At 43.9% G+C, this 26,760-nt stretch overlaps 1 protein-coding gene, 1 long non-coding RNA gene and 1 other non-coding gene across 5 annotated transcripts in view; 2 read left to right on the forward strand and 1 right to left on the reverse strand.

Moving 5' to 3' along the window:
• LOC144146823 (uncharacterized) overlaps positions 1–26,760 on the reverse strand; it is a 105,190-nt gene that overhangs the window by 12,254 nt on the left and 66,176 nt on the right. The window lies entirely within an intron of this gene.
• On the forward strand, positions 16,525–26,308 carry LOC144146824 (uncharacterized). The gene is made up of 6 exons (XR_013317740.1): positions 16,525–16,661; positions 18,238–18,331; positions 23,219–23,260; positions 23,326–23,379; positions 23,441–23,488; positions 26,049–26,308. It is a non-coding gene; the product is annotated as an uncharacterized LOC144146824 (long non-coding RNA).
• Trnak-uuu (transfer RNA lysine (anticodon UUU)) lies at positions 21,336–21,407 on the forward strand. The gene has a single exon. It is a non-coding gene; the product is annotated as a tRNA-Lys (tRNA).

A 26,760-nucleotide genomic window follows, 5' to 3' on the forward strand; every position in this document is an offset into this window, starting at 1 on the left:
TCGCTCGGAAGAGTTTAAGACCTAAAAGTGGAAATCAATATTTCTTACTGCCGCCATGCTCGGACGGAGAGATGCTTGCCCCTTATGCTGAATCGCTGGCCTTCCAGCCCGCTTAGGTAGAGGTAATACAGAAGCTGTGCCCTCAATTCCAATGGTTTTGTTGCGAATTCATTCGAGATGTTTTGTGTCAACTGGGATCAACCATGGGAGCCGAATACTTGCCTGGTAAGGAAACAATAATTTTGCATTGGGAATGTGGGCTCTCAATTGCACCGTAAAAATCTGAAATTCGTATGCTCAAGAAGCGAAAGAGGTAGACCCCCGCCGAGACCGGCTACCCAGAGGTGACGCTTCATGGCGCTACCACCCCCAAGGTCGATACAGTCCGAATACTGTGTCTTACTTTTCAAAAAGACGGGGCAGGGGCTGCCACCCTCCAGAAACTACAAAACACTGTCACCCAGTTAACCCACCTAATCAGGAAGTAACAAAAAAACACGGGTTGACGGAAGAGGATACATTCAGAATGCTACAGGCCCTGGTAATTAGCCGAACCACCTAAGGAACCACTTATTGGGACTAAAAATTGCTCAAATAAAGAAGCTCGACATTTCAATTCTTGAAATCTACAAATTAGCACTAGGACTGCCAGCCAATACCTCCTCAGAGAAACCTTTTCAGTTAGAAATCCACAGCATGTGGCAAGAACTCACCGAGGCGCATAACGCACGCCAAATCAAGCGACTCAAGCTTACCCAGACCGGCCGAGCTACCTTGTACCGCCTAGGTTACGAGCCAAGCCTTGGGACCCCAAAACCAAAAATGACGCATCCGCAATGGCTTGTGGGAATACATTATGGTTGAAGACGTCCCACGCAATATGCACTCGGGTTACCACAAGGGGCGAAGAGAAGACAGGGTGAAGGCGTTGGGAAACGTTTAAAGCAAGGACAGCTCAACAAGATAGATCGATGCTGGGAGGTACCCGGCAAGAGCCAAGTGGGCGTACGCGGTTTGTGTGACAAACAGTAAAGGAGCTGCCTTATGCTCAGCAATGGTCAATACAGATGACACCGCCTCTGCAGAGGAGACAGCAGTCGTGCTTGCCACCACCACAGTAGCAGATACCCAAGGCCGCGTGACCATAACCCCCAACTCGCAAGTGGCCTGCCGGAATTTTCAAAGGGACAGTATCTCAGCGATGGTACTTGCTCTACTACATAATACCTGGAAAGCCGAAAAACTTCATTGGACATTTATATATTTTGGTCTCCAAGTCACGAGTCTTTAGAAGGAAATCAAGCCGCAGATACCACAGCCCGAGGCCCCTCACACCGAGGTTAAACCCTCATAGGCGCTCACCACTCTGTAAAACACCACCCGTCCATCCCCCAGCGCATCACTACATCACTGTAGGCTATTAAGAAGACGGTACCCACCGCCCCATCCGAAGCTAATCAAAGAAGAAGGCATACAATTTTGGAGACTGCAGACAAATTCATTTGCGCATGCCACACAGCTTTCCAATATACACAACGCGCTCTTCAGCTACGACTGCAACTTCTACTCTGAAACACACAACACCCTGTACCATATGATGTGGTTGTGTAAAGGCGTCACCGAACTACCAGAACTTATCGCACCGACACAGGAGCAGTGGAAGGTCCTGCTGACAAGCGATGTCCTGGAAAACAATCGTGGCTTGGTGACAAGGGCCATTCGCGCTGCAGCTGGCCATGGCATTCCGGACTAGGGACGCCACCCACCATGAATGACCGACAACCGTTCCACGCTCCTTTCTTTATGTTCAATGGGAGCAATAAATGTTTTATCCTCCTCCTGCCCCGAGATCCTCACCCAGTATCGCTGCACCTGTCTAGTACATCCTCCGCTGGCCAACCGGCGATGTTGTCACCAGAGCAGGCAACATTTCGGACATGGTAATGTTATGAAGGGTGGTGCCCGAGCATTGTTCAATGCTGCTGAAAATATGTAGAGCCCTCCCTTGGCTGACACCTAATAGGACATCTAGAAAGCAATGCTTCTTCCAACTTGATAAAGAACGTGCCCGTTTTTGGTGTAAATCTTACGCCCAAGCACATATTAAGGTCCAGGGCGTGAGCCCTGCTTGCGACGCACAGCAAGCGAGACATTGATAGTCCTTACGCTGCTACCCGAAGTAATGTTCTCTAGTATATATGCGCAAATTTGCATTATATACTTCTTACGGATATGCAGGAAGGGATGACGTAACTATCTGGGTGTATGGCATGACCCGTGCATGCAGCGTTTAAGCTACGTGGCATAGCAGGTTGTTCCTGTTTACTCTAAAGGGAGCCTGCAACACGCTTTTGAACTTTTTACTCAATCCTAAATCCTTTACGAACGTAGTCATTGAACGCATCGAGTACTTATAGTGAGGGCAACAAAGTAGCTAAGCAAAAAGTACTCCTCTAAGACCTACAGATCTCCTGAAAACCTGTGCAAAATATTTTTCTATCTCTCCCGATTTTGGGCGTTTTTTCAGTGCTTGAAATACCTCAGTACAGCCATGTCACCGCTATTGCCCTATCTTTGATGTTGCAGCAATAAACGCGTTTTTAGCCACTTTGAAAGAAAAAGCCACAAAGCAAAGAAAAAAATGCAAGGTGTGTAGTTTTGCTTTAACGAGCAAATCACGCAGTGCATCTGCGTGCTGATGATAAGTAAAGCTATGACAATGCTTCAAGATTCGAAAGCGAGAGAAAAACTTTCATCGGAAATGTCGCAGAATTCTTCTTAGGGCTGTTCCCTAAATATTAGCAGATGTATTATATTATTTATAACAATATTACAGTGTACAAACTTAACGCTATAAATCATGATGCCGCGCCTTTCAAATTTATGCCGTATAGTGCTAGCGGACGTCTTAGCAGTACCGGGAACCGAACCAACGGTGCTGCGGCTTTTGTGTGCACAAATTCGGTTTAAGACACATAACCGCACAACAAGACCCCCGAATTTGTTGCCTCGACATATAGATATGTACATGTGTTGCAAAAGTCGTTTGGCTGGGGTTTCGTAATTGAAATGTCGAAAGAATTCTTGCAGGTTTCTAAGACGTCTGAGGACTAAAAGTGGCACGGTGAGGTAAAATAGCCTCCGTGAAAGAGAGCAATAGGCTGGAAACCTGTTTTTAGTGCCAAAGCACTAATACCTTACTACAGCGATCTTCGTAGAATATTGTGAAGCCTTTGCTGTGAAAACTTTTTTGCAGGCAAATCAGTGAAGCCTGTTTTGTGAATTTTGACTATTGAAGTTGTTTTTGTATGGCTTCGCGTATTTGCCTGTTCGGAAGCAGCTTGCCATGCTATAAATTGCCAAGTTGAGAAAGGCTTTGGGTCGGTCGAGGACTCAATAGAAGGACGAAGATGATGATGATAGTTTGTGCCTAATGGCGCAAGGTCAACAAGGGCAGAGAGCGCAATAGATACGTTACTGAATTTTTGATGAACCCGTAATTACTAAAACATGTGAGTAAAAGTAAAAGTCACGCAAAGCAAAAGACAATAAATAAGGCCGGTGTATAGGGCCAGGATGATTAGAAGTGATATGACAAGAGCTGCAGGAACGTTATCTCAGGTAAAACTTTAGAACGCGTTCACAAAAAACATTGCTTCGTCGGCTAAAAAGTATGGTGGGTGCAGTGGAATGTGTCATCGGTATATTTCAGGGAAATGTTTGTGTCATGTTGTATCAAGTGCCTTGCATGTGATTAGTATGAGGACTACGGATAAGTCACTTCCACACCACCTTCTCATGGGTCGCGTAGGTGTATTGAGCAGGGGTGAGTGCGTTGCATGTGTGTGGCCTATCCTCAGCCTAGCCAGGGCAACTTCAGTTTATCTGTAATGTGAGTCAGTTATGTAGCGTCCCATTTGTCTTTTAGTATGTGTAGTTTGTTGTCTGTTTGGTGACTCCAGTGTAGATGCCATGTGTTACGAAGCTGTAGTCTTATTGTGTCTTTTGGTCAGTGTAAGGCACTGTCGTTATGTCAACTGTGGTCATGAGAGCAGTAGCACCAGCCATTTGAACAGCGGTCTCATTGACCGGGATCCCACACTACGCTGGTACCAAGAATAAAGCTATTTCTGAATTTGAAGCATATGCAGTCATTAAAACCTTTAAAAGAAGATTGATCACAAAGTTTTTAGACGACCTTCCTGATGACAGTCCCTGCACAACGCTTAGAGAACCCGTGTACACGTTGGACTTGGAAATTTTTTATTGATGATGTGAGTCGAAACGAGTAAGATGACATACACTTCTGCCGTGTAAATACTGCTATGAAAATTCATTGTTTCAGTAACGCTAAAGTTTGGTCCGTGCGCTGCACAAGAGAACAGTAGAATCAGTTTTCGAGACGTCAATGAAGAATTCTGCGCACCTGTACTTGTCCTGCAGGAAAACGAAGTGCTGCAGAATTGCACTCCTGGGTACCCTATTTTTTTCTAGTTCCGTGAAAGACAGTTCGGATGATATATGACGAAGTTGCCATGGTGGAATTAAAATATGTATGGGTGTCTTGTGCGTGTGTGAAAGGGGGACATTGAACGCAGAAGACTCCTCCCTCAGTCTGATAGAGAAAGTTAAGAAAACAGATGGCCTGTTTAAAAAGGTTTGCGAGTTTGACGTATCTTTATGATAGGATTAAAAGGATGGTTTGTGAGAAATCGATCTTAGATGCATACAGAAAGTCAACATACTCCCGCCGATGCCGTAGGCACTAGTTGTCACACTCGACATACAGACTCTCCACAGCGCTAGTGCAGAAAGCGCCGCATGAGAGGTGAAAGACAAGATGCAGCACTGGGTCGAGCATTTTAAGGGCTGTCTTTGTCACTGACCCATACATACACTGCCATAGTCAAGCCGAGGCCCCACCAAGGCTGTGTAAAGGTGCAGCAGGTGTTGTTTGTCGGCCCCATCAGATAGAAGTGAGAGGGCCTTAAAAATCTTCATTTTTTACGCGTTTAAATTTAAGTTGTTTGGTATGTGAAATGAATGTAAGCTTTTCATCGAATAAAATAGTTAAAATTTTATGCTCCTTGTTCACAGGAATCGATACGCCGTTAAGAGTGATGCCTTGGTCTAGTTAGACCGCACGCTTCCAGGAAAACACAAAACAAGAGCTCTTTCCAGGATTAATTTTAAAACTTTTTTGTCTGCCCAGCCGGTAACTTTCTTTTTGACAAGGTGGACTTGACGTTCGCAGATTGAAATATTAAATTTTTTGAAGGAAATGTGGATGTCATCTACAATAATAAAATAGGAGATTGTAGGGGGCAATGCCTTTCCAAGGGAGTTCATTTTAACCATGAAAAGCGTGCAGATAAACACTCCATCTTGTGGCAGGCCAACGGTGTTCCGAATGACATCGCAGTGCTGCATAACATTCAACGTTCTGCTAAAAATGGCCGCAGAAACCATCCTCCTTCCCAGAATAATCGGCAGAAAAAATACTCCGCTAGGTTTCTGATGAAACTCCCCCCCTTAGCGGAATGGAAGACATACTACCGCCTAGCGGTGCAAATTACCCTACCAATACCGGCTGCGCTAGACGACAAGCCATTCCCTTTTTATTTGGAGTGGTTCTGTTTAGTTCGTAGGGTCTTGGGGTCTATCAGGAAGCAGTCGACTTCACACAATCTCATTACATTCAATCACGTGGCAGTCAATACGTGATTCATTCGCTGCCGTGCCAAAAAACGGATTTAATGTCTAGTAATTTTGCAGGTGAAGTAGCTTATAACACACGCAAGGTGTCTAAGAAAATTCAGAAAGGAATATAAGAAACAGCCGAAAACTTGTCAGTACCTTAGGTTATACCATAACAGATACGGCAACTGCTTTTTTACAACTCAATACCAGCCAAACTCATCTGCAATCACCTACAGTAACACATTGAAGCAATATGATTGCGCCGAGCGTCATCTGATATGCAAGAATAAACCATCCAATAAATTCTAAAAGTCAGCATTTTCTCGTCTGGAACTTAAAGTCGCCGATAGCGTATTTGACGTTCTGGAACATGTGCGTCCTCAATATACTACAAGATAATATATATCATTGCTAACAAACAATCGAACCCATTACCACTATTATCTGTTCAATGAAATTTGGTGTAAAGCTGTCGTTTTACTTTAGCTAAAGAGGCAACTGCTGCGGCCAACATGAAGCCCGCAGATGATGACCCCTTAGCGAAACGCTAACGTCGTATCCCCGTTGCATTTCCCGTTCTAGGCTCTTCAACAAAGGATGAATAGAATAGTTGAAGAATTTGTGGGTTGTCCTGGAAGATAAAAAAAGAAGTATGTACGTTCCCGCCCGCCGCTAGCTGCCCCAGCTGGGATCGCCAGTGCTGTCGTCAGCACCCGTGCGTGACAAGGGCGGCCGTCCACAGCGTTCTTACGAGTCAGAACGTAAGAACGCTCTGCCACATACAACCTCCTAAATTCAAAGAGTCGTCTGTCATGATAAGAAACAAAGGTTTAAATGCCGACTCGTATAAACATCCTCTGGTGACCAACATACAGTAGTATTGCGGACGACATTCAAAAGAATGTTATTTTATGGCATAGAAAAAAACCAAGCGACATATCTGTTTGCGTTCACCTCGCAGGGAAATGAAACTTTACAACTGCTCTTAAAATGTCGTTTGAAGGCTGCGATAAAGTTTTGAAGTATAAATAAGTACACACCAAAGATGAAGATTTAAAGCTAATAATGACGGTGCGCGGCTAATCTAGAGGACCTTATATTCTGTGTATATGCTTTTTTTGTAGCAAGGCGCCTGAATACTATAAAAATAAATGCATTACAAACTAACTAAAGAAAGCTTATTTCGCGCGGCTGCAACAAGATACCAGAATAAATGTTATTCTTCCAATACAGGAAAACAAGAATAAGCATTTTCGTGATGGAAGGTATACGTCATAAAAACACAAATAACTGAACTATTGAGAATGAAAAGTAATTGTTAACACTACCAGAGACATTTTCAGGGGATTTTCAACCAATTTCTTCTCGTCATTAGCACCTCATGCTCGATGTTTTGATTAAAATTGATGTTTCTTTCCTGAGCATATATTTGCACACAACTTTCAGAAGTCAGAAGTTTATTAAATACAACTTGCCTTTCACCTTTTACTGCAACTACAGAATTGTGCCCCCTTTGTACCGTTAGGATAAAAACCAATTGGTATATAAATATACTTAAAATAGCCGAAGAAAAAGGGCTATCACTTTGCCCTTTAACAGCAGAGCTGTAAAGTTTTTAGTTCCGCGGTATAGAGTTGTCAGAAAAAGTGACGATAAAAAAAACCGAGCAAACGTGACCAACCCCTTTGAGAAGAGGGCCATGGATCAGCCTGGCTGACGCGGAAAATCCCGCTACGTGAGGAGCTCAGAAACAAAAATACTGACAATAAATACCGAGCAAACGTGACTGGACGCCTCGTGCATAGCACCCGTCGTCGTCCAGCTCGACCTTCGAAGACATTTTCCCCAACGTTCATTCCGTCAATTCTCGCGTTCTCTTCCACGCACCAGTTCAAATGTATTTCCGCATGAAGGGTGCAGTGCAGGGAAGCTCAGGCTAGAGACGCCGAGTTCGTGAATCCGGTTGCCGCCGGTGCTAGCATGTGCTCACGTGGTCTGCTTAGTCGAATGTTCAAGACTGGCACAAAACGACCCGGGTATGCGAGTCACGAAGAACTTTCATCGGCAAGGCCAGAAAGCAATTTGAGGTGCAACAGCCCGGTCCCCGGCAAAGTTAGAAGGGCCGCCACTGTTTCCCAGCCTTGCACCACTACTTGCACCAATAGAAGAATTTAACCACTTTAGCCAGATGGTCAGTGCTGACCCCAACTACGAGAAAGAAATCCGGCGCAGAATATGATTAGGTTACGGTGTTTTCCGCCAGCACTCACAAATATCAAAAGTAAGCTACGTCTCTTACTAGAACGATGGGTAACCAGTCAAATCATCTTGTGAGTGCTAAAAGTCGGGGCGGAAAGTTTGCGCCTTACTAAACCACTAAAAAGCAAACTTTTATCCACCGAACGTGCCATGGAGTGAATAATGATAGGAGAAACGCTTAAGGGACAGCACACGAGCAACCTAGGCTAGAGAGGTAACTCGAAAAGAAGATGTCTTAGTTGAAATTCCGAAAAAGAAATGTACCCGGGTTGGCGAACAGACAACTTGTGGACAACAAGAATAATAGAGTGGCCAACGAGATATGCGACTAGGAGAACGAGAAGACCATTACTCGATAAAGAGACAAAATACGATAATAAGAACATTTGGAGGCAAAGAATTGACTCGAGCAGTGCAGCTCAGCAGCGGGTGAAATTTAATTGGAGAAGCCTTCGTCTTGTAGTAGACTTAAATAGACTGCTGATGATCATCATTAGTATCTAATTTGTTGCGCCCGCCCCCAAGACACGTTTTGAATAAAGAGATCTCCTTGCTGAAGGAAACATGATCGCCCTGGTCAGAAGCCACGCATGTGGTAGTTACGACAAAATTTTTTGCTCTGCTAACCATAAAAGTTTCGGCGGGTATTACGGACTGTTTATACGCGATGCCATATGAAACTATGGCGTCGCATAGGTTTTTAACTTCGGTCCAATGTAATTAGAAGACTGCCCTAACTTCTGTCACAAGATAAAGAGTTCGGATCCTCCACAATAACTATTTGAACTAACAGGTGGACAATAATTGGAAGTTCGAGGGGATACGGGCTCTGATTTAGTTTTTTTGTTCGAAAAAGCCATCATCGTACTGATTTTTATGATATGTTTTTGAGTGACAGGTACGCTGCTGCAATTTAGAAAAATTACCCGAAATGAACCTGTCATTATTGCGGGCATGCACGAATGTAGTGCTTCTCCTTCCCGATAGAATTTTCAGCCTCAATTTCAAAAGAACATCACTCGCTTGTACCCTCGCTTGGACGACGATGGCCTCAATCTGCTCTTGCTATATTCGATATTTCAGCACTGGAGACCAAGTTACCGGTGCGTCTATTGATGCAACACGGGAACATATGAGACAAAACACATAAAAACAATATTCTTTAAATTGCTTTCCAACAGCATTGAAGCGCTTTGTTGGCACCACTAAAAAATTTTGCTTCAACATATTCGTTGCTGAAATCAATCTGTGTATAAACACGCAAAAAAACCAATCAATAATTATCGTGGTACTCCGAAGGAGTTACTTTTGTTTCTTTCCACACAGGCCAGTTTCGCAAAGAAACCGAATGCGTTAGTATTAAACTGTATTTTTGGTGCTTAGCTACATTTTTATACACTTTCTACCTGCTTCATGTACCATTCGTTACTGCAGGCTAGCACACCCAGAAATATTTAAAACATCTCAAGTCATTCGTTCCTCTATACTTTTGCGCGCACTTGCTCATTTGCGCACCTTGTTTTTCATAATATAAAAGACATCAGCACTTGCGGCTAAATACACTCGTGAAATGAAGATCCTGCACGGAACAATCAGAGCATGATTATACCACGTAATCGCCTCTAGGCAGGCAATGTTTGCATTTTTAAGCTCTACTTCACCCATACCAAACTCAACTCACGCATTTTTTAAAGAACGTGTTGAGCATTCCTTCGGTGTTCCCTGGTTCGCTCATTATAACCCGTTGCCAGAGCGCTTTTTATGGTGTGGGCTGAAATGCAAATTTGAGCTTATATATATCGTTTTCACAATACAACAATATACATCATCACCATCATCATCCCTCAGGTTGCGTTCCCTGCAGGACGAAGGCCTCCCTATGGATGTCCAGCGACATCTATCCAGTGCTTGCTGAGTCCATCCCTTCCTAGCAAATTTTAGTAGTTCATCCATCCCTCGAGTCCTTGGCCTACCTTTTGTGTTTACAGTCTAATGGCAGCCGCACCATTGAACGGATAGTGCAGCTGTTGTCCCTCGTGCGCATGCCGTGACCCACCCGTGCGCAGTTTCTTCAACAATTTCACCTATAATATATTTGACACGAGTCTGCTCCGAAATTCATAACGCTGTTTTTGTCTCCCTAATACACGACCCTTAGAATTGTTCTTTCAATTACCGTTGGGCCGATCTAGGCTTCTCTTCAGATCGCTTAGTGAGGCCCCAAGTTTTGCCCCTTATGTCATTACTGGAACAATGCAGTGAAAGAAGCTTTTTGAGTGGCAGAAAAAGCTTTCAGGATATCAGAATTTTTACCAAAGTGGCCCACCGAATCATTTGTCTAACAGAAATTTCTTTTTCATGATTTCTTTCAGCACGTCTGGCAAGCCGAATACAGGCATGCATAGTGTACTGTGAGCTGTACTGCTAACTGTTTTCGATATTTTGTTACCTACCTTGAAATCACGTTCCTTAGCATGCTTATTTAACATTCTTTTGTGTTTATTTTTAAGGTTGCAACAAATGTTCCGATCGCCAAAATTTCGATGCATGCTCTGAAGTTTCAGACTTGTCTGACTGAGGAAAACTATGACCTCGGCAAAGTTTAGGTTGCTGAGATATTCCTCATTGATAAGCACCCCCTCCCTAATTAGTTTCGTGATCACACCTTACCGACAGGCTGTAAATGATTGAGAAGATGCTGTGTCCGCTATTCGGACACCCATTTGTATGAACTTACTAATTCTTTGATAGAGCCGTATAGTTCCGTGCATTTCTCGTATATATTTTTAATGAGTGTGATGTCTGTCTTGTCGACTCCACAATTCTGTGACGCCCTAATTACGGCTGAAGTGGGCACTGAGTCGAAAGCTTTTTTATATTCTATGAATGTCATGCCCAACAGTGTATTATGCTGTGAACCTTTTTGAGTGCCTGGTTTAAAGCATGAATATGTTATAAAGTTGAGAATCTTTGCCCAAAGGCGGTCTCCTCTCGTGGCTGTTGACTGTCTAATCTCGCCCTAATGCGGTTTGGAAATAACGTTGGAAATTAGAACAAGAACCAAAATTGTGTTTTTTCCCCCCTTTGGAACACTTACAGTCCTCAGACGCTACGAGAACGCTTATTTTCAATTCTTTTAGCAAAATATCACCGTCAGGGGACCATACAAGGACTGTAATAGCACCATCTCCTGCAGCTTTACCCTTATTCCCTGCTTTAAATACCGTTTCTAACTGATATCTCCTAAATGGCGGAAAATGTCCGACATTAGTAAATGAAAAAATTGTGTCTGAGTAAGGGTAAGTAGCTAGAGGTTGCCATAAAATACGTCGTCTGTGTTTGCTATATCATTCGCATTTTTTGGTATTTTGTGACTATTATGCTGGAGTGCAAGCATCATATTTTTGCCAGTACTGAGTTCCCTTCTAGTCGCTTTGAAACATCCCCCCTGTTTCGATTCTGCTTGAACTGCTACCACGTTAAGTGCACTGATGTCGACAGTCTACGTTTGGTGATGAATGTAAATAACAAGGCCAATACTATTCGGTCCCAAGCACTGTGCGATGACATTTTTTGGCTGTTTTCAACAACAGCCTCAGTTTGCTGAGATAACTTCAATTGCCATTGTGGCTATTTCTCTCCTATAGATAGTGCAGACTCAATGACCCCATTCGTGAAATGACTGTTGGCAGTGTCCACATGGTTGCTTGAATGCGCCACACGGAGACTTTGTTCGTAAGTATTAATTTTATTTATTACCCATTTCTCCCGCAGAGGGCAGGTCAGGCGGCATTAGCTTTAGCGTCATTCTTTCCATTGTTAAATGCACGTGCGACGGCTACTTAACATCCTGTGACAACTTGTTTTACCTCTGTCGATTACTTGTGATGCATGGACCATGCTTGGAGTGCCTGGTTAATTTAAGGTGGTTTTACTTTTGTTTACAATTTGTGCCTTTTCTAGTTCATTTGCCATTCTTTCTAGTGCGCAGGAAGGTATTCCTCAGTCGAAGGCTATTCCAATCAGCGAACGCAGCCAGCAGTGCCCAGGGGCTGTTTCAAAAGCCTAGGCCACATTTCTCCACCTCAGGCTCCCGGAACTGTTGTACCCGCGTTTTTGAAATAAAGCCACCCAGGATAATAGAGTAACGAGTTTTCACTTCATTAACTGCGGATTCGTCGTCTTTGTGAAAAACGTCCAAAACCACGTCATCGTAACTGGATGCAGGCGCATGAACCCGTACCTTGTGCAAGTTTAGCTTTCGGTTGAGCCTAATGAGAATAGATACTATACGCTCAATACAATACAAAATTCTGCATTTCCTGCTGTATCTGCACGAATAAGGAATCCTAACTTTCGTTGATGTGTTTCAGAATAGCTGCGATAATTGAAAATATCGTCCGGTGAAGGGCAGTAGAAATTCCTCACGAGGCATTCTCACTTGGTGCCACCCTATGATATCCCATCGAATGCGAAATGACTCTTTTAAAAAAGCCAATAAACTGGCTTCGCTACGAATAAATATTTTCTTTGGCGCCATGGCCAGACTCAGAGATTCTTGCACCTTCTGTTTATTCGCTTGCCTTCCCGACACCTTAGGTAGCTGGAATACAGATGCCGGAGACTTAAGGGCAATTGTTGCGTTGCAAATTCATTTGAGACGTTTTCTGCCAAATGCAATCAATCAGAGGCGCCGAATTCTTGTCTATTGAGGAAATATGTTTGTTTCCTTGAGATCCTCCCGTAATATCGCTGCACGTGTTCAGTAAACCAACCGGTGGTATCACGTGATTTTCTCACCGGAGCAGGCAAAATTTTGGACCCGGTGATGTTAAGAAGGGTGGTGCCTGAGCACCGTTCAAGGCTGCTGAGTATGTGTGCCACCCTCTCTTGATTTGCTCAGATAACGACATCTACAAAGCATTGTTTTGTTTTCAACTTGAGCAGGAATGTGCCGATTGTACGTACAACTTATATGCCCAAGCACATATCAAGGTGCATGGTGTGGCCCGTGCACGAAACGCACACCAGGGAAGGCACTGCTAGTCCTTGTGCTGTTACCTCAAGTAAGGGTTTCTAATATATATACACGAATATTTACTACATACTCCATACGAATAGCCAGTAAGCGATGACGTAAATATCTGGGTGTATGACATGACCCGTGCATTCCACGCGTAATATGTGTGGCATAGCAGGATGTTCCTCTTTTCGCTAAAGGTAGCCTGCAACACTCTTTTGAACTTTTTACTCAGTCCTAAATGCTTTAAGAACATCGTAACTAAGCGCATCGAGTACTTAGAATGAGGGCCACAAAGTATCTCAGCCAAAAAGTACTGCTCTAAGAACTACAGATCACTTGAAAACCTCCACAAAAATTTTTCTAACTTTTCTGATTCTGGCTCGTTTTTCTGTGCTTGAATTACCTCAGTGCCGCCATGTCGCTTCTATTGCCGCTTTCTTATTGTTGCAGCAATAAACGCCTTCGTAGCCACTTTGAGAGAAAAATAGCCACCAAGCAACGAAAAAATGCAAGGCGCATAGATTTGGTCTGACGAGCAAATCGCGCAATGCATCTGCGTCCTGTTGATAAGTATTGCTTTCACAATGCTTCCAAACGCAAAATCAAGAGGGAAAACGTTTATCCGAAGTGTCGTAGAGTACTTAGCGAGGATGTTCTCTAAGTATTGTTTATAAAAATGTTACGATGTACAAACTAAGCGATATAAATCATGACGTAGCGCTTTTAAAATATATGCCGTATAGTGCTAGCACATGTTTTAGAAGACTCGGGTGTCCACCCAACGGTTCTATTGCCTTTTTCTGCACAAATTCGGATTAAGACTCACAAGAACCGCAGAAGCAAGACCCCGAATGTTTTGCCTCGACACATACATATGTATATGGGCTGCGAACGTCGCTTGGCAGGCTTTCGTATTTGAAATGTTGAAGAATCGGTGCAAGTTTCTGAGTCGTCTAAAGACGAAAAGAGGCACAGTGAGGTAAAATAAAGACGGCTGCGATGCCTTCCGGGAGAAAGAGCAATAGGCTGGAAACCTGCTGTTAGTGTCAAAGCACTAATGCCTTACCACAGCGATCTTCGTGGAATATTGTGATGCCTTTGTTATGAAACTCTTTTTGTAGGCAAATCTGTGAAGCCTGTTTTGTGAATTTTGATTATTGAAGTTTCTTTTGTAGGACTTCGTGTGTTTGCCTATTTGTAACCAGCTTGCCACGCTATAAATTCCCAAGTTGAGAAAGGCTTTGGGTCGGTCAAAGACTGGATGGAGGAACGAGGTCAACTAACACTCCAAAGACGTTGCTGGAAACCTTTGGCAGAGGTCTTCGTTCTGCAGGGGAATGGACAAAAGTAGGCAGATGCTGATGATGGAATAGCTTGAGCTAGTTATTGAGCAACAGCCGAAGGGATGATTCGGGCGTAGAACTTCGCGGTGTTAGGCCTCGTATCGCGCTCTGAGGCCAACGTCCTGATCCGGGAGGGCGTACAATGAGAATAATTTCGCATGGAACGTCTCCAGGCTCATCTTGAGGTTTAGGTACCGTTATTCCTAAACTTGAAAGGTTAGCTTCACTGTCTGGCTTTGAAGTGTAACATCGTAGAACAGTTCAAATAGTGAAATATACTTACTGTTTGGTGGTTAACGGCCACATTCAAACACTTCAAAGCCCTAAAGTCAGGCCTAGGCCCACGACGTACGCAGCATGGGCAATTAGACATGTATGAATCAATAAAATATGGAATCAATCAATCAATAATGAATGAAAGCAAGGGCTGTTTTTTCGGATTTTGCAGTCGATATTCCGAGGCGGGCGAAATGTCAGCGTGTATTCTGACTAAACACATTGCAGCAGATTTAGCATATTAAAGATGGTATTCAATTTTGAACTGTGCCTTCCCATTGACCTCCACATAAAAGTGGAAATGTCTTAAAAATAAGCGTAAAAATGATGAAAAAGTACACCGTTAGACTTAGGCAGCCCACCTCGAATATCAACCTCAAGCACACGCTTTCGGAATTTAAAATCAAGAACTTTTTCGGGCACCTAGCTCTCATTGCGTGCTTAGAAGGCAAAAGCTTTGCGATTCGCATTCAACTTCTCTGATGCAATATCTTGTTTCTGTCTATTTCCCTGCTTTTGTGTGTTTTTTTTTGTTCTAACGTTAACCGATCCAACCACCTATTTTCCTGCTACATCATACATAGTACTTCTCTTTATCGCTTTTCTGCAATCGTCTTACGGTGCAAGTTACTCCAGCTAGCGTACTTGCAGACGCCACAGCTGCCCTAGGCTCAGGGGTCTGCGTGACTGGTAAGCATCCGGTCTGCTCACGTGCCATCACGCTCCGGTGCCACTGTGCACGCACTATTGTACAATTTTTACGTTTCGAATTCACAGTATTGTGGATTTTTTATGCGGGTGTATATTTTTAAGTGTATACACTTCCATTCAAAGCGCGATAGTTTGGGCCAAAGCCCCAATTGCGTGGGTCTCCCGACCAAGCAAACAGCTAAAACTTTTTTTTACGTTTGCAAAGGGCGCAGATAGCACAGTTAGTAAAGTACTCGTCATTTACTGTGCAATTTATATTTATTTACTCTTTCTTGCCTAGGCCATTTTTTGACCACAGAGCTATAGCAAAAACGGCGCTTTTTCAAAAATGGTGTGCTTAAGGCTCTTGTTTGTCTTTATACACGGACAAAAAAGCTTAAAACTGAAATTCATCACTATTAGCCAAAAGCGTTGGAGATAAGACATTTACTTGTGGCAATCAGAACTGACGCCCTTGCTTTTTTTGGTTGTTAGAGCTGCGTGGTGTTACTTGTGTGTGCAGATAATTGTGAGCTCTGAAACAAGTTTCGTCATAGGATGTTTCTTGCATATCTGCCTGAAAACATTTTCCTGAATAATGCAAGACCCTCCTCAGATCGGCTGTCGCCACGTTTACAGCCACTATTGACAGGTAACTGCTATGATTAGGTCGATCAGCATGGATCGTTATCGCTATCTTTGGATAAGGCTCGCCATACACGTACAGATACGAGCATCGTCCTCAGGCCTTACTTACTACTGAGTGGAGAGAAAATTATCCGCCAGAGTAAAAGCAGTATTATCATTAGAATTATAACCTGCTGTTCTGCATGCGCTTGTGTTTTTTCCGTAAAGTTCATCAATACGTTTTGTATTCTACTCGGATGGTTTAGGTGAACAGTTACATTAAAATTTTTGGAGTCTTTTACTTCCAAGTTTCCTACGCCCTGGTGTCCAAAGCGTTCTCACATAAGCTCGGTGTCAGGTAATATAGCAGGTCAAATATAGACCCACAAAAACGTTGAGTTCCCTGGTTTTCAATTTTTAATTATAGATAAGAACTTAGTGCTTCATGTTGTACAGGGAAAATGACAAAGTCATCAGTGCCGGTGTTCAGGGCAAATTGTGCGCTCTCCCGCACTGTGGAAATAATTTTGACGACTATGACAACTTCATTAAATTCTTCATTTCAAAACTCATTGCACATCACAACGTTATCTATATTTTTCTATATTGGTAGTTCAAAGTACAAGCCTCGTTCTAAAATTTTGACAGAAACGTTGGAGAGACGTACCACTTTTGTGTATAAAAGGCATCACGAATCTCCCAGCATTACTCCCCTACAAGGCACCACCACTGCTGCTTGGCAAGTAAGTACCTAAAAGTACTCGATTAGAACAAATCTATTCACAGACAGGCAGTGGCATGCTTCAAAAAAATATACAATATAAAAGAATGCCGTGGCAACCTCAATGCATATTTGCTTCAGAATACTCTCAAATACCTTGGAAGAGGACAGTTCAAAGTCGCTCTACGAACAAACAAAATACTTCATTCTGTAAGACATAACATACAGATATCCTCTAAGCGCCTTTGTTCTGAGCTGTCACCTCTTGTTCTTAAACATGACGTTAAGTGTCCACAATCACATTCTGAACAACATAGTCGCTGTTAATTATGTGGTGCCCAGTACATTAGAGAAATTTTTCACTCGTAATGGCGTAGTATTGTTTATCCGTGTAATTACGCCATTACCATACAATCTTGATACACTACGTTATGCATTGCGCAACAATTTTAACCAGGTATGTAGGGGTATGAGAAGCCAAGCCGCGTTTCCTTTTCTTGAAAAAAGCAAGAAAGCATAAAAATTCGCAAAATCTTGACCGCCCACTCTGGGAGGTACCAAAAGCCCTCGGGCTGTGCAGCCAATCGAAACAGGGAAAGCACACGAAAGAACAGGTGCAACGAAAGCAACAACAAGCCAACACATTTCCGCCGCAGGGTGAAACACATAGTGAAGTTTGTTCAACCCAGGACCTTCTTGCATCATCTTCTGATGGCACGCATTCTGATTTTTTTTTTACTCTCAGTCTTTCTGCAATGATTTCTTAGAAACGAGCCAAAAATTCCACGCTGTTATTTCGTCACTTAATTTGTTTGTCTGCGCTGCGTGCTGTGACTTCTTCTGTTCGTCCTGTCCTTTTAGAGGAATTTTATTTCCATCATATCAGATCAACTAGCACGTCGTAATGCTTTGGTAAACAGGCGCAACCAACAGCACGCGAGTTCCATGGGTGCGTGCCGGAAACAGAAAAGTTTTATTGCAGGGAATCAAGTTCAGCCAAAGGACGAAAAAAAACAAATGTGACGGATGATATACAACGACAATTTACCAGTAAATAAATTTAATTACTATGACTAAGAAAACCCCGCATGCTTTAGTTTTGGAAGGATGTAAGCAGGGTGAGAAGGTGAAAAAAGTTGCACTGTGGCTCTAAATTTTTAGATTAAACGGCGCTTGCACCTGTCGTCTAGCCTTCAGTATCACTTTAAATTCCGCTTTTTTATTTGCCTTGGTACAAGTCAGGTTACTCAGAAACGGCAGCAGTTCCTTCAGAATTACCGCGCAGTTCTTGATGGAATGCTGTAGTATGTCCTTTCCTGTTTTCCGAGCGACGTCCTCCGGCCGTGAGTCTTTGTGGGCATCAGTAACACCGCGGTGAGAAATGGCCTTGTTTTAACTTGTTTTTAATATCGTTTTGTTGTCTAGAGCCCTGAAATTCTCACAGTCTTCCGCACAGCGTTGAAGTCCACGAGAAAGTTCAGACCCTTGATAACGTCTACGAATGATTTGATGGAACGGAAAGACGGCACAATAGCTAATTTAAAAAAACTCGTACTTCAACACACCAACAAATAACCGTGTTTGTTTTTCTACTGTAGACCCACCTACTTCTGCTCGACCGGCATTCAAGAAAGATGGTGGCTGGAAAGGCAACTATGCTGCTTGTGGTTATTGCCACCTTTTCCCTGTTGGGTAAGATACCGTCCTTCATTTATTTACTTTTTTCGTCTAGATGAATGAACCCCTCGAAACTAAGTTAAGCACTTCATAATTTGTATCAGAGTTTAAAACCGCCCATAGACTCCTGCCACCAATAAAGCAATAAACTGAATATGAAGAGAAACGGGAACGGGAAGCAACACTGACTGCTGCAGTTAATTTAGTCACTCAGACTCCGTCTCGCCTTCCTTCTTAACTCTTTATATATAAATTTATACACATATATATATATATTTCAACGTAGGAAAGGCGACGCAGCTGTCTTGTAGAAAAAAAGTTTTTTTGAGTGAACTCGTGCTCCCCTAACAACTGAAAGGTTACATAGGCTGCGAGGCTGCAGTCAACAAAGTCGCATGCGCAGACGAGTGTCGGTATATCGAACGCCGCGGCGTCGGCTCTTCGGGCATTTATCGTTCGGCGTGGGTGTTTTTCGAACCGTCGAATTACACCCAGACCACTGTAGATCAAATAAGCCTATTCTAGGCTGGTGGCGTTCGTGCGAAATATTCTCGATATCAAATGAGAAACGCCGAAGGGCATAATAAAGAATGAAAGATGCGCTTCACTCGGGGAACAGATAGCACAGACTGGTGCAGTCGGTCGGTAAAAGCCAAAACATAAAAAATAAAACCAATGCATGGTTCGAGGCAACACACACACACACGCACACACGCACACACGCGCACACGCGCACACGTGCACACGCACACACGCGTGCACGCACTCATACGCACATGCACACAATGTCGAAGGGCTCAGAAGGGCAAGGAAGCAGCTGTAGAAGTCCAGCAGGCGGCGATGTGGGCGTTGTCCGCTGCTGGCAAGATGGCACGAAGCAATGTTGTGGGCAACGTAGGTGGAGAGCCCAGGCCAAAAGAAACGACTTCGTATGCCGTCGTAAGTTTAGTGGAAGCCCACGTGAGGCCGGGTTGTGACTGCTGCCGTAACTGTCGTAATATCTCTAAAGAATGACGTCATTTCACCTCTCAGCCAACTGAACTGCGTTACACGCGGTTTTTTTGTCTATAGATCACGATACCGCTTTTGCGTCGGTAGTCTGAACATAGCCAGACCCGCTAAAGCATAGTCGTGAAGGGCTTATAATATCACCTTTCCAATAGAGTGCGCTACAACGGGAACCCATCCCTTGCCCGACGACTGGTGATTTGAATGCTACAAAACACCACTCAAAAACTGGAGGTGCTGAAGTTGCCGACGCGCCCGGCTGTTCGGTGGTTGTATTGTGCCGTTAAGCTGATCGATTATCGTGCGCCAGTAGGTGTCGGTTCTTTGAAGAGTAGGCAAATGCGACAGGCCGTCATCAAGCGCTGTGTAGTTGACAGGTGTGAAAGGGAGGGCTTTATAGGGTGATAATGACGCAGAAGTCGTATGCGACTCAAGAGGGCCCCGAGAAAGTGCATCCGCGTCAAGGTTCTTTTCTACGGACTTGTAAGTGACGGTGTAGTAATACTCTTGAAGTCGTAGAACCCCGCGTCCGAGGTGCCGTGATAAACTTTTGAGTGTCTGCTACCAGCCCGGAGAAAAACGGTAGCCACGCTGGCGGCTGGTCCCTAAAACGCCCCATGCCCAGCTGCAGCGCCAGTGGGGTTGCTCGTGGCTTCATGGTGCAAGGCTTGCTACAGTAAATACCGCCCGAACGGCGCTCCAGGGGTGACATCGGAAGGCGTAAAGGACGAGATCGAGGTCGACCTTCACCACTTCAGAGGACTGTGAGAGACAGGGGCAGGAGGACGTATATTCGGAAGCATTGCAGCCGTCACAGATTCAGAACCAGCCTTTTGTGACAATGATATTCACAACATAATGGGAAGAATATTGATAAGGATGATTGATCTTGATTTTGATCAAGTTCAAGCAAAGGATGGTGCCCAGAATGTATTACCGGGTCATTGTAAATAGGACGCAATGCTGAGAACGGGCTCAAAGTGTGTGTGTGTGTGTATATATATATATATATATATATATATATAGATATACAGAAACACAGGTCGGCAGTCTACACCGCCAAAGGAGGCATAGGGGTGTGGTTAGGCTCTATTTTTTACTACGGTTTCTGAAGTTAAGATTTTTTTTAATATAAGGAAGAAAGAAAGAAAGAAAAACACGCGCCCAGAGTGGGGACCGAACCCACGCCTTTCGATTAATCTCGAATGCCTTGCCAATTCGGCTATCTGGGCGGCTGTGCTCTCCTTAACTTTCTGGGCTATTTATATTTACTAGAAGTGTATCTGACGCTTGAGGGTGGTAGCCAGCGCCACTCTGACTACACGGGGAGAGGGGGACCTTCTTTTCAACCCCCGCGGCGTGACTCAAACGTCTACAGCCTGTCATGAGTGGGTAACTGGCGGGAAGCCCTCTTATGCTACCTAGGCATCAAGGCTGCCAGAACCGAGACCCTCGCTAGGCTTTCGCATAATATAGTAAGGAGATGAGGGCTCGTTGAGGAAATACAGAAACATAGGTCGGCAGGAGAACACAGCCGCCCAGATAGCCGAATTGGTAAGGCATTCGAGATTAATCGAAAGGCGTGGGTTCGGTCCCCACTCTGGGCGCGTGTTTTTCTTTCTTTCTTTCTTCCTTATATTAAAAAAACTCTTAACTTCATTAACCGTAGTAAAAAAATACAGCCCAACCACACCCCTATGCCTCCTTTGGCGTTGTAGACTGCCGACCTATGTTTCTGTATTTCCTCAACGAGCCCTCATCTCCTTACTATATTATGCGAAAGCCTAGCGAGGGTCTCGGTTCTGGCAGCCTTGATGCCTAGGTAGCATAAGAGGGCTTCCCGCCAGTTACCCACTCATGACAGGCTGTAGACGTTTGAGTCACGCCGCGGGGGTTGAAAAGAAGGTCCCCTTCTCCCCGTGTAGTCAGAGTGGCGCTGGCTACCACCCTCAAGCGTCAGATACACTTCTAGTAAATATAAATAGCCCAGAAAGTTAAGGAGAACACAGCCGCCCAGATAGCCGAATTGGTAAGGCATTCGAGATTTAATCGAAAGGCGTGGGTTCGGTCCCCACTCTGAGCGCGTGTTTTTCTTTCTTTCTTCCTTATATTAAAAAAAATCTTAACTTCATTAACCGTAGTAAAAAAATAGAGCCTAACCACACCCCTATGCCTCCTTTGGCGTTGTAGACTGCCGACCTATGTTTCTGTATTTCCTCAACGAGCCCTCATCTCCTTACTATATATATTATATATACATATATATATATATATATATATATATATATATATATATATATACGGCGGTCGCGAAAGGAAAGTTTCTAATGGTCCTTAATAATGTTATTTTGACGACGTAAATTGCGTGCAAGTCAGTGGAACGTCGATGGGAACTCGAATCGGACCCAACTACGCTAATATCTTTATGACTCACCTCGAATCAAACTTTCTTGACACTCAAAATTTAAAGCCACTGCACTAGAAAAAGTGTATTGACGACATAAGGAATGGTATGGCAGCACAGTTACGCGGATCTCCTCGCCTTCATTGAGACATTTCATGTAGCCCATCCTAGTTTTTCCTTGCTCATTGCTACTCGAAACACAATGTGAACTTTCTGGATGTTACAATTACTACGTCGCAAGGTCGGCTTAAAACTAAACTCTATAGAAAACAGACCGACACGCGGCAGTATTTGCACTTCCAAAGTAGCCATGTCAGACATGTGCAAGACAGCAATACCATACAGTCAAGCCCACCGTTTTAGGAGAATTTGCACCAACCGAGCTGACTTTCACTCTAACTGTCGACAACTTAAGACCACCCTCCTGAACAAAAAATACCCGGAACAACTTATCGACTACGCTATTCTGTCAGCCAACCGATGAGAGCGTAACAAAGTATTTAAAGAAAAAGCCCTGAAATGTATTCCGCAAACAAACTTAGTTTTGACCCACTCAGCCTCCGCTCCAAGAGTGTCAACTGTACTAAGAAAACATCAAAATATCCTAATTCAAAGTGAACGCTCAAAAGTGTATTCCCCGAACCACCACGCGTTGTCAACCGGCGTAATAAGAATTTAGACGACTTTCTTACTCGCTCTCGTATGAGCCGACCAGAAACTACTGGTTGCATGCCCTGTAATGAACCTCAATGTAAACTATGCCAACTCGTGACCACTAGACATCGTGCCACCAGCACGGCTTCAAACTGTTACTTAAACATAAAAGGTAACCTTAACTGTGGCTCCGTTAATGTAGTATACGTTCGAGAGTGCACTGTTTGTAGGCAACAATATATCGGCCAAACTGAAACACCCTTTCGAATACGGTTCAATAATCACTGCTCTTATGCGAAACGTTGACCTTATTTGCCCCTGTCAAGACATGCGAACGGTCCTCGTCATGCATTTGAACATCTAAACGCAACAATTTTAGAATCCGCTTTTAAAACCCACCACGACAGCGGGATTCGGGAATCATATCATTTGTAAGTTTGGGTCAGTGACGCTTGGTATTATTGCAGTTACGGAAAACTAACGTGCTAATCCCTCAAATAAAATAGGCGACCTCTTACTTTTATCACATTGTTCATTAATCCGACCCTTCAATTTCCCATCAGAATTCCTCAGCTTGAAGAATTACAAGTGGTAATCTCAGCTTCATCAATTAGTTATAAAAGGTAGAATGTTCTTACTGTACTGATACCACTTTTCCAACTCCCTCTTCGTTCATCGTTGGCAGGTGTTTCCATGTATTCCTTACCTATTTCTTTGCGGTGACAACTTGCGGTATAGCAGCGGACCGTCATCTTGGTCATTTTGCCGCAATAGCAAATTGTATTTATGCCCCCATGAGCCCGGCCGGTTCTCCTAAATAATGTTCTCTTTTACAGTGCACAACGGGGACGCCTATTCCGCGGGGGAGGCCGAAGCAAGTGAGTAAGACTATTGACTTTTTCTGTTCCAGGTGTATGTACAACGCACTTTACTATTCCTGCAGGGAGCATCGAACAAGCTAGGAGTGGTGTTCCACAGGAAAGCTTTGTTCCCAAAGGTTAGAGCACTTCCTCATACAACTGGGGAGAAATTTCTACAACAGCTTTCTTTTCTTTCAGGCCGAGCCGAAGAAACTGAAAGAGCTCCGCAGCGCTTGGGCGGCGGCAGTAAGATTATCTTCATTTTTTGTATTTAATTTTTGTAAGGATAATGGCAGCTTTACTGTGGCTTTTTCTGAAACTAAAACGTGCAGCCCTGAAACTATCATTTTCGAGAGTGGTGTTACAAAACAGAGAAATGAATCGGCATAAATATGGGGCGTTTACTGCAATAAGTTGCGTTGCATTCGCAATATAACAATGCAATGGTGTCTAATTCCAGAAGGTAATATACCGAAAACACCTCACACAAGAGATTCGGTGCGATACATCGGTGTAATGTTTAATTACAATTGCTGACTACTGTGGGAATAAAAAGTAAAAATGACAGACTTCAAATTTTATTCCCCAGTTCGATGCCTTGAACGTTTTCACCCAGGACAAGCAATCGGTTACTCACGTTTCACCGGCTGTTTTTTTTTTGACCCAGGCAAAAAGCGAAATCGCTCATGTATCACGATTTTATAACAAGTACTGACTGACTGGTGGTTTAATATCAAGCAAAACCTTCGACTACATCGCGTCTCACACGCGACGTGTAGCTTTGGCGCCTAAACTGTCTGCTCCTGCTTCTCTATTTCTAACCGCACCTTCTTTTGCTGAAAATAGTGTTTAAATTTTGCTGCGCGTTACAATCAGCTTTAAATTAACCGTGACCCTCGCCATGAAGCCGAAGTCCTCCCAAAATCAAACTTATGGCAATCCGAAATAACCAGCCACCATTACGGTTGTACATTCTTCTGTAGCCGTTTTTCAATCGTAATACCTTAGTCACCTGTTGCGCATAATTCTGAGGTTTGAATTAACACCTCGCTCTTGTCTTTAATAATGCGCGAAAGTGATGAAGCCTCCTTTGAGTGCAAGGTAAAATACCTTGTAGACAGCGAGTGGAACCTTGAAGAATCAGGTGCCCTTGGCGTTCCGGAGGCATGAGTGCACGATTGACGAAAACATGGCAGAGTTAACACTTTTATTGTTCCTCGTACAAGGTAATGCCAGCCGGAACTAGATAAGCAAGTTTAAGGAGCACAAGGGACTTTATCGGCTGCGGTTGCGCGTGTCCAATAACACGTAATATTTGCCAAGTACGTTGGGTTATGTCTTCTACAAGTGCTTGATAGAATCGGGGTAAAATATATTTTTCGAGTTTTTCTAACAAAATGACCGAACCCTCACTATATGAAGCGCGTTCGAATTGTACAAATAGGGTAGACGTCTTAACACTAGTTCAGAAGCCGAACATGGCATTCCTAAGTCAACACTTAGTTCAGAAGGAACAGCATAATAAGCCTGGTTGCGTTCATTGCAGGACAAAAAGTCTCTTTCAAAGATCTCTCGCCACACGTGTCGAGTGCTAGCTGAGTCCGGGCTTTCCCCCAAATTTCCGTAGCTCATCTCATATCGAGCCCTCGGCAAACACCTGTTGCATATGCGGCAACAACTCTCTTAAACGGATGGTCCACCTGTTGTCCCTGATACGCATTACGTGACCCGCCCATGCCCATTTCCTTCGCCTCACTTGAAATAGAATGTCCTCCACGTTCGTCTTCTCCCTAATTCATGTGGCTGTTTTCCTATCCCTGGGCGTGATGTTGTACTTCACACAGTATTCTCTCCCTAAATCTTAGCCGAGGTTGAGATAAAGGGCAGATATTACCAGGGACCTCCATCAGCATATTGTCAACAAGTAGTTAAGGAGAGTCATAGTCCACCTGAAATGCAGACGATGCCTGTGAAACGCGCACGTCGTAAGCTGCGTGGTTGAATCCGAGACTCGAATTCACTCGATTTTTGCAACCATTTTTTACGCCGTTTGCCCTTTCTGGAAGCGTACTTTTATGGCTCACACACCGAGGCAGGATGTTCACGCAATGGGGCATTTATGCTATCTCTATGAATGAATGCGCGCGCCTGAGGGTCCTCAAAATGAAGATACTAGTGTTTAATGTAGGAAACTATTGTTTAATACCGATCTGAAAAAAAACGCCTGGAGCGTATGTACTCATTTCGGAGAAATTTTCTACCAAAGACGATAATCTTCGTGCCCCTTGCCACTAACTGCCTCTCTCCTCTTGATGGACTTGTTGGCCAGCATCCCTGTTCTGCGTATGTGTATGAGGCCGCATAGTAATCGTGTCCTAGTGATTTTTAGTTCATGCTCGGGCGCTGTTAGTAAGAGTGCATCTTAGTGCTGACACAAAAATAACACATCTCTATCAGATAATCATAAATTTTAAATCATACTGGTGCTGTACAGACGCAAAAAAATGCTTCACAGGTGCAGTTATTGTTTGGATAGTTGAAGCTGTGTGCGGGTGTGTGTATTTTTTTATTTTTCTCTTGTATTGCTCTATTTCACCATGTATTGTTCGTTTGTTAGAGTGCAGTTATTATGGCCCTCGTGCTTGTGCCCCTTCTTGGTCTGCCTAATGTCCTAAATTGTAATTAAATAGAGGTGCCCGAAATACCTTAACTGGTTTGAACTAACATTAGCAGTTGGTCCAGCACAACCTATTTTGTAAAATATACTCATGTCCTAATCCAAACCTCAATGCTTTTTTTCCTACAGTGAACACGAACAAAGGGTTCAACTTCTAAACGCTAACACCACCTGGCCGCTTAGGAGTGCAAGTTTGAGTTTCCCAGAGAGAAAGATCCCTCACTCCAGTCATCCTGAAAACGACACTCGGGCTCCAATAGCGGTATCTTTAACTAATGATTATGAGGTGGCTTTAGCATAAAGAGCCTGTAATGGCAATATTTTGGGGAATTAGAACTTTGCACGAAGTCAGGTTTGAAACTGCAATAAATGTTTTTGATTTATTTGAAGTTACCATCTCTATTGCCTACTTCAAAATGGGATAGCCAGTTGCGAGACTGTGACTGGCTTAGCCAGAGAGTTCTCGGTGCAATTGTTTTCGCAAAGCAGTATCCCCGCATGGGGCACTTTGGGTAATCTTGGTGACGGTATTGGTGACACCGCAGACTCCGCGCCCCCCAACAAAAGCTGGAACCAACAGTGGAGATGTGGTTTAAAAACATCAAACGGTGGCTGTCGGAGTACAGGTCAAGCTCCGGCGGATGGGCTCCCTGTCTGTTTACCAGGCAGGGAGCTCCTGGACCTCTCGCGGTATCAGGGTAACCCGACCGAAGAACATACCCCCATCCCATGCAGCTATACTACGCTATATGGTATTTTCTAGACCCCCCACCCCGCCTAAACGTGATCGGTCCCTGGAAAGGGGCGGCACTGCGGTATCTTTTACCGCAATGCCATCCCT

Source organism: Haemaphysalis longicornis, unplaced genomic scaffold (genome assembly GCF_048455015.1).
Source record: "Haemaphysalis longicornis isolate Haplotype H1 unplaced genomic scaffold, Haemaphysalis longicornis Haplotype H1 scaffold_7, whole genome shotgun sequence".
Taxonomy (NCBI): Eukaryota; Metazoa; Arthropoda; class Arachnida; order Ixodida; family Ixodidae; genus Haemaphysalis; species Haemaphysalis longicornis.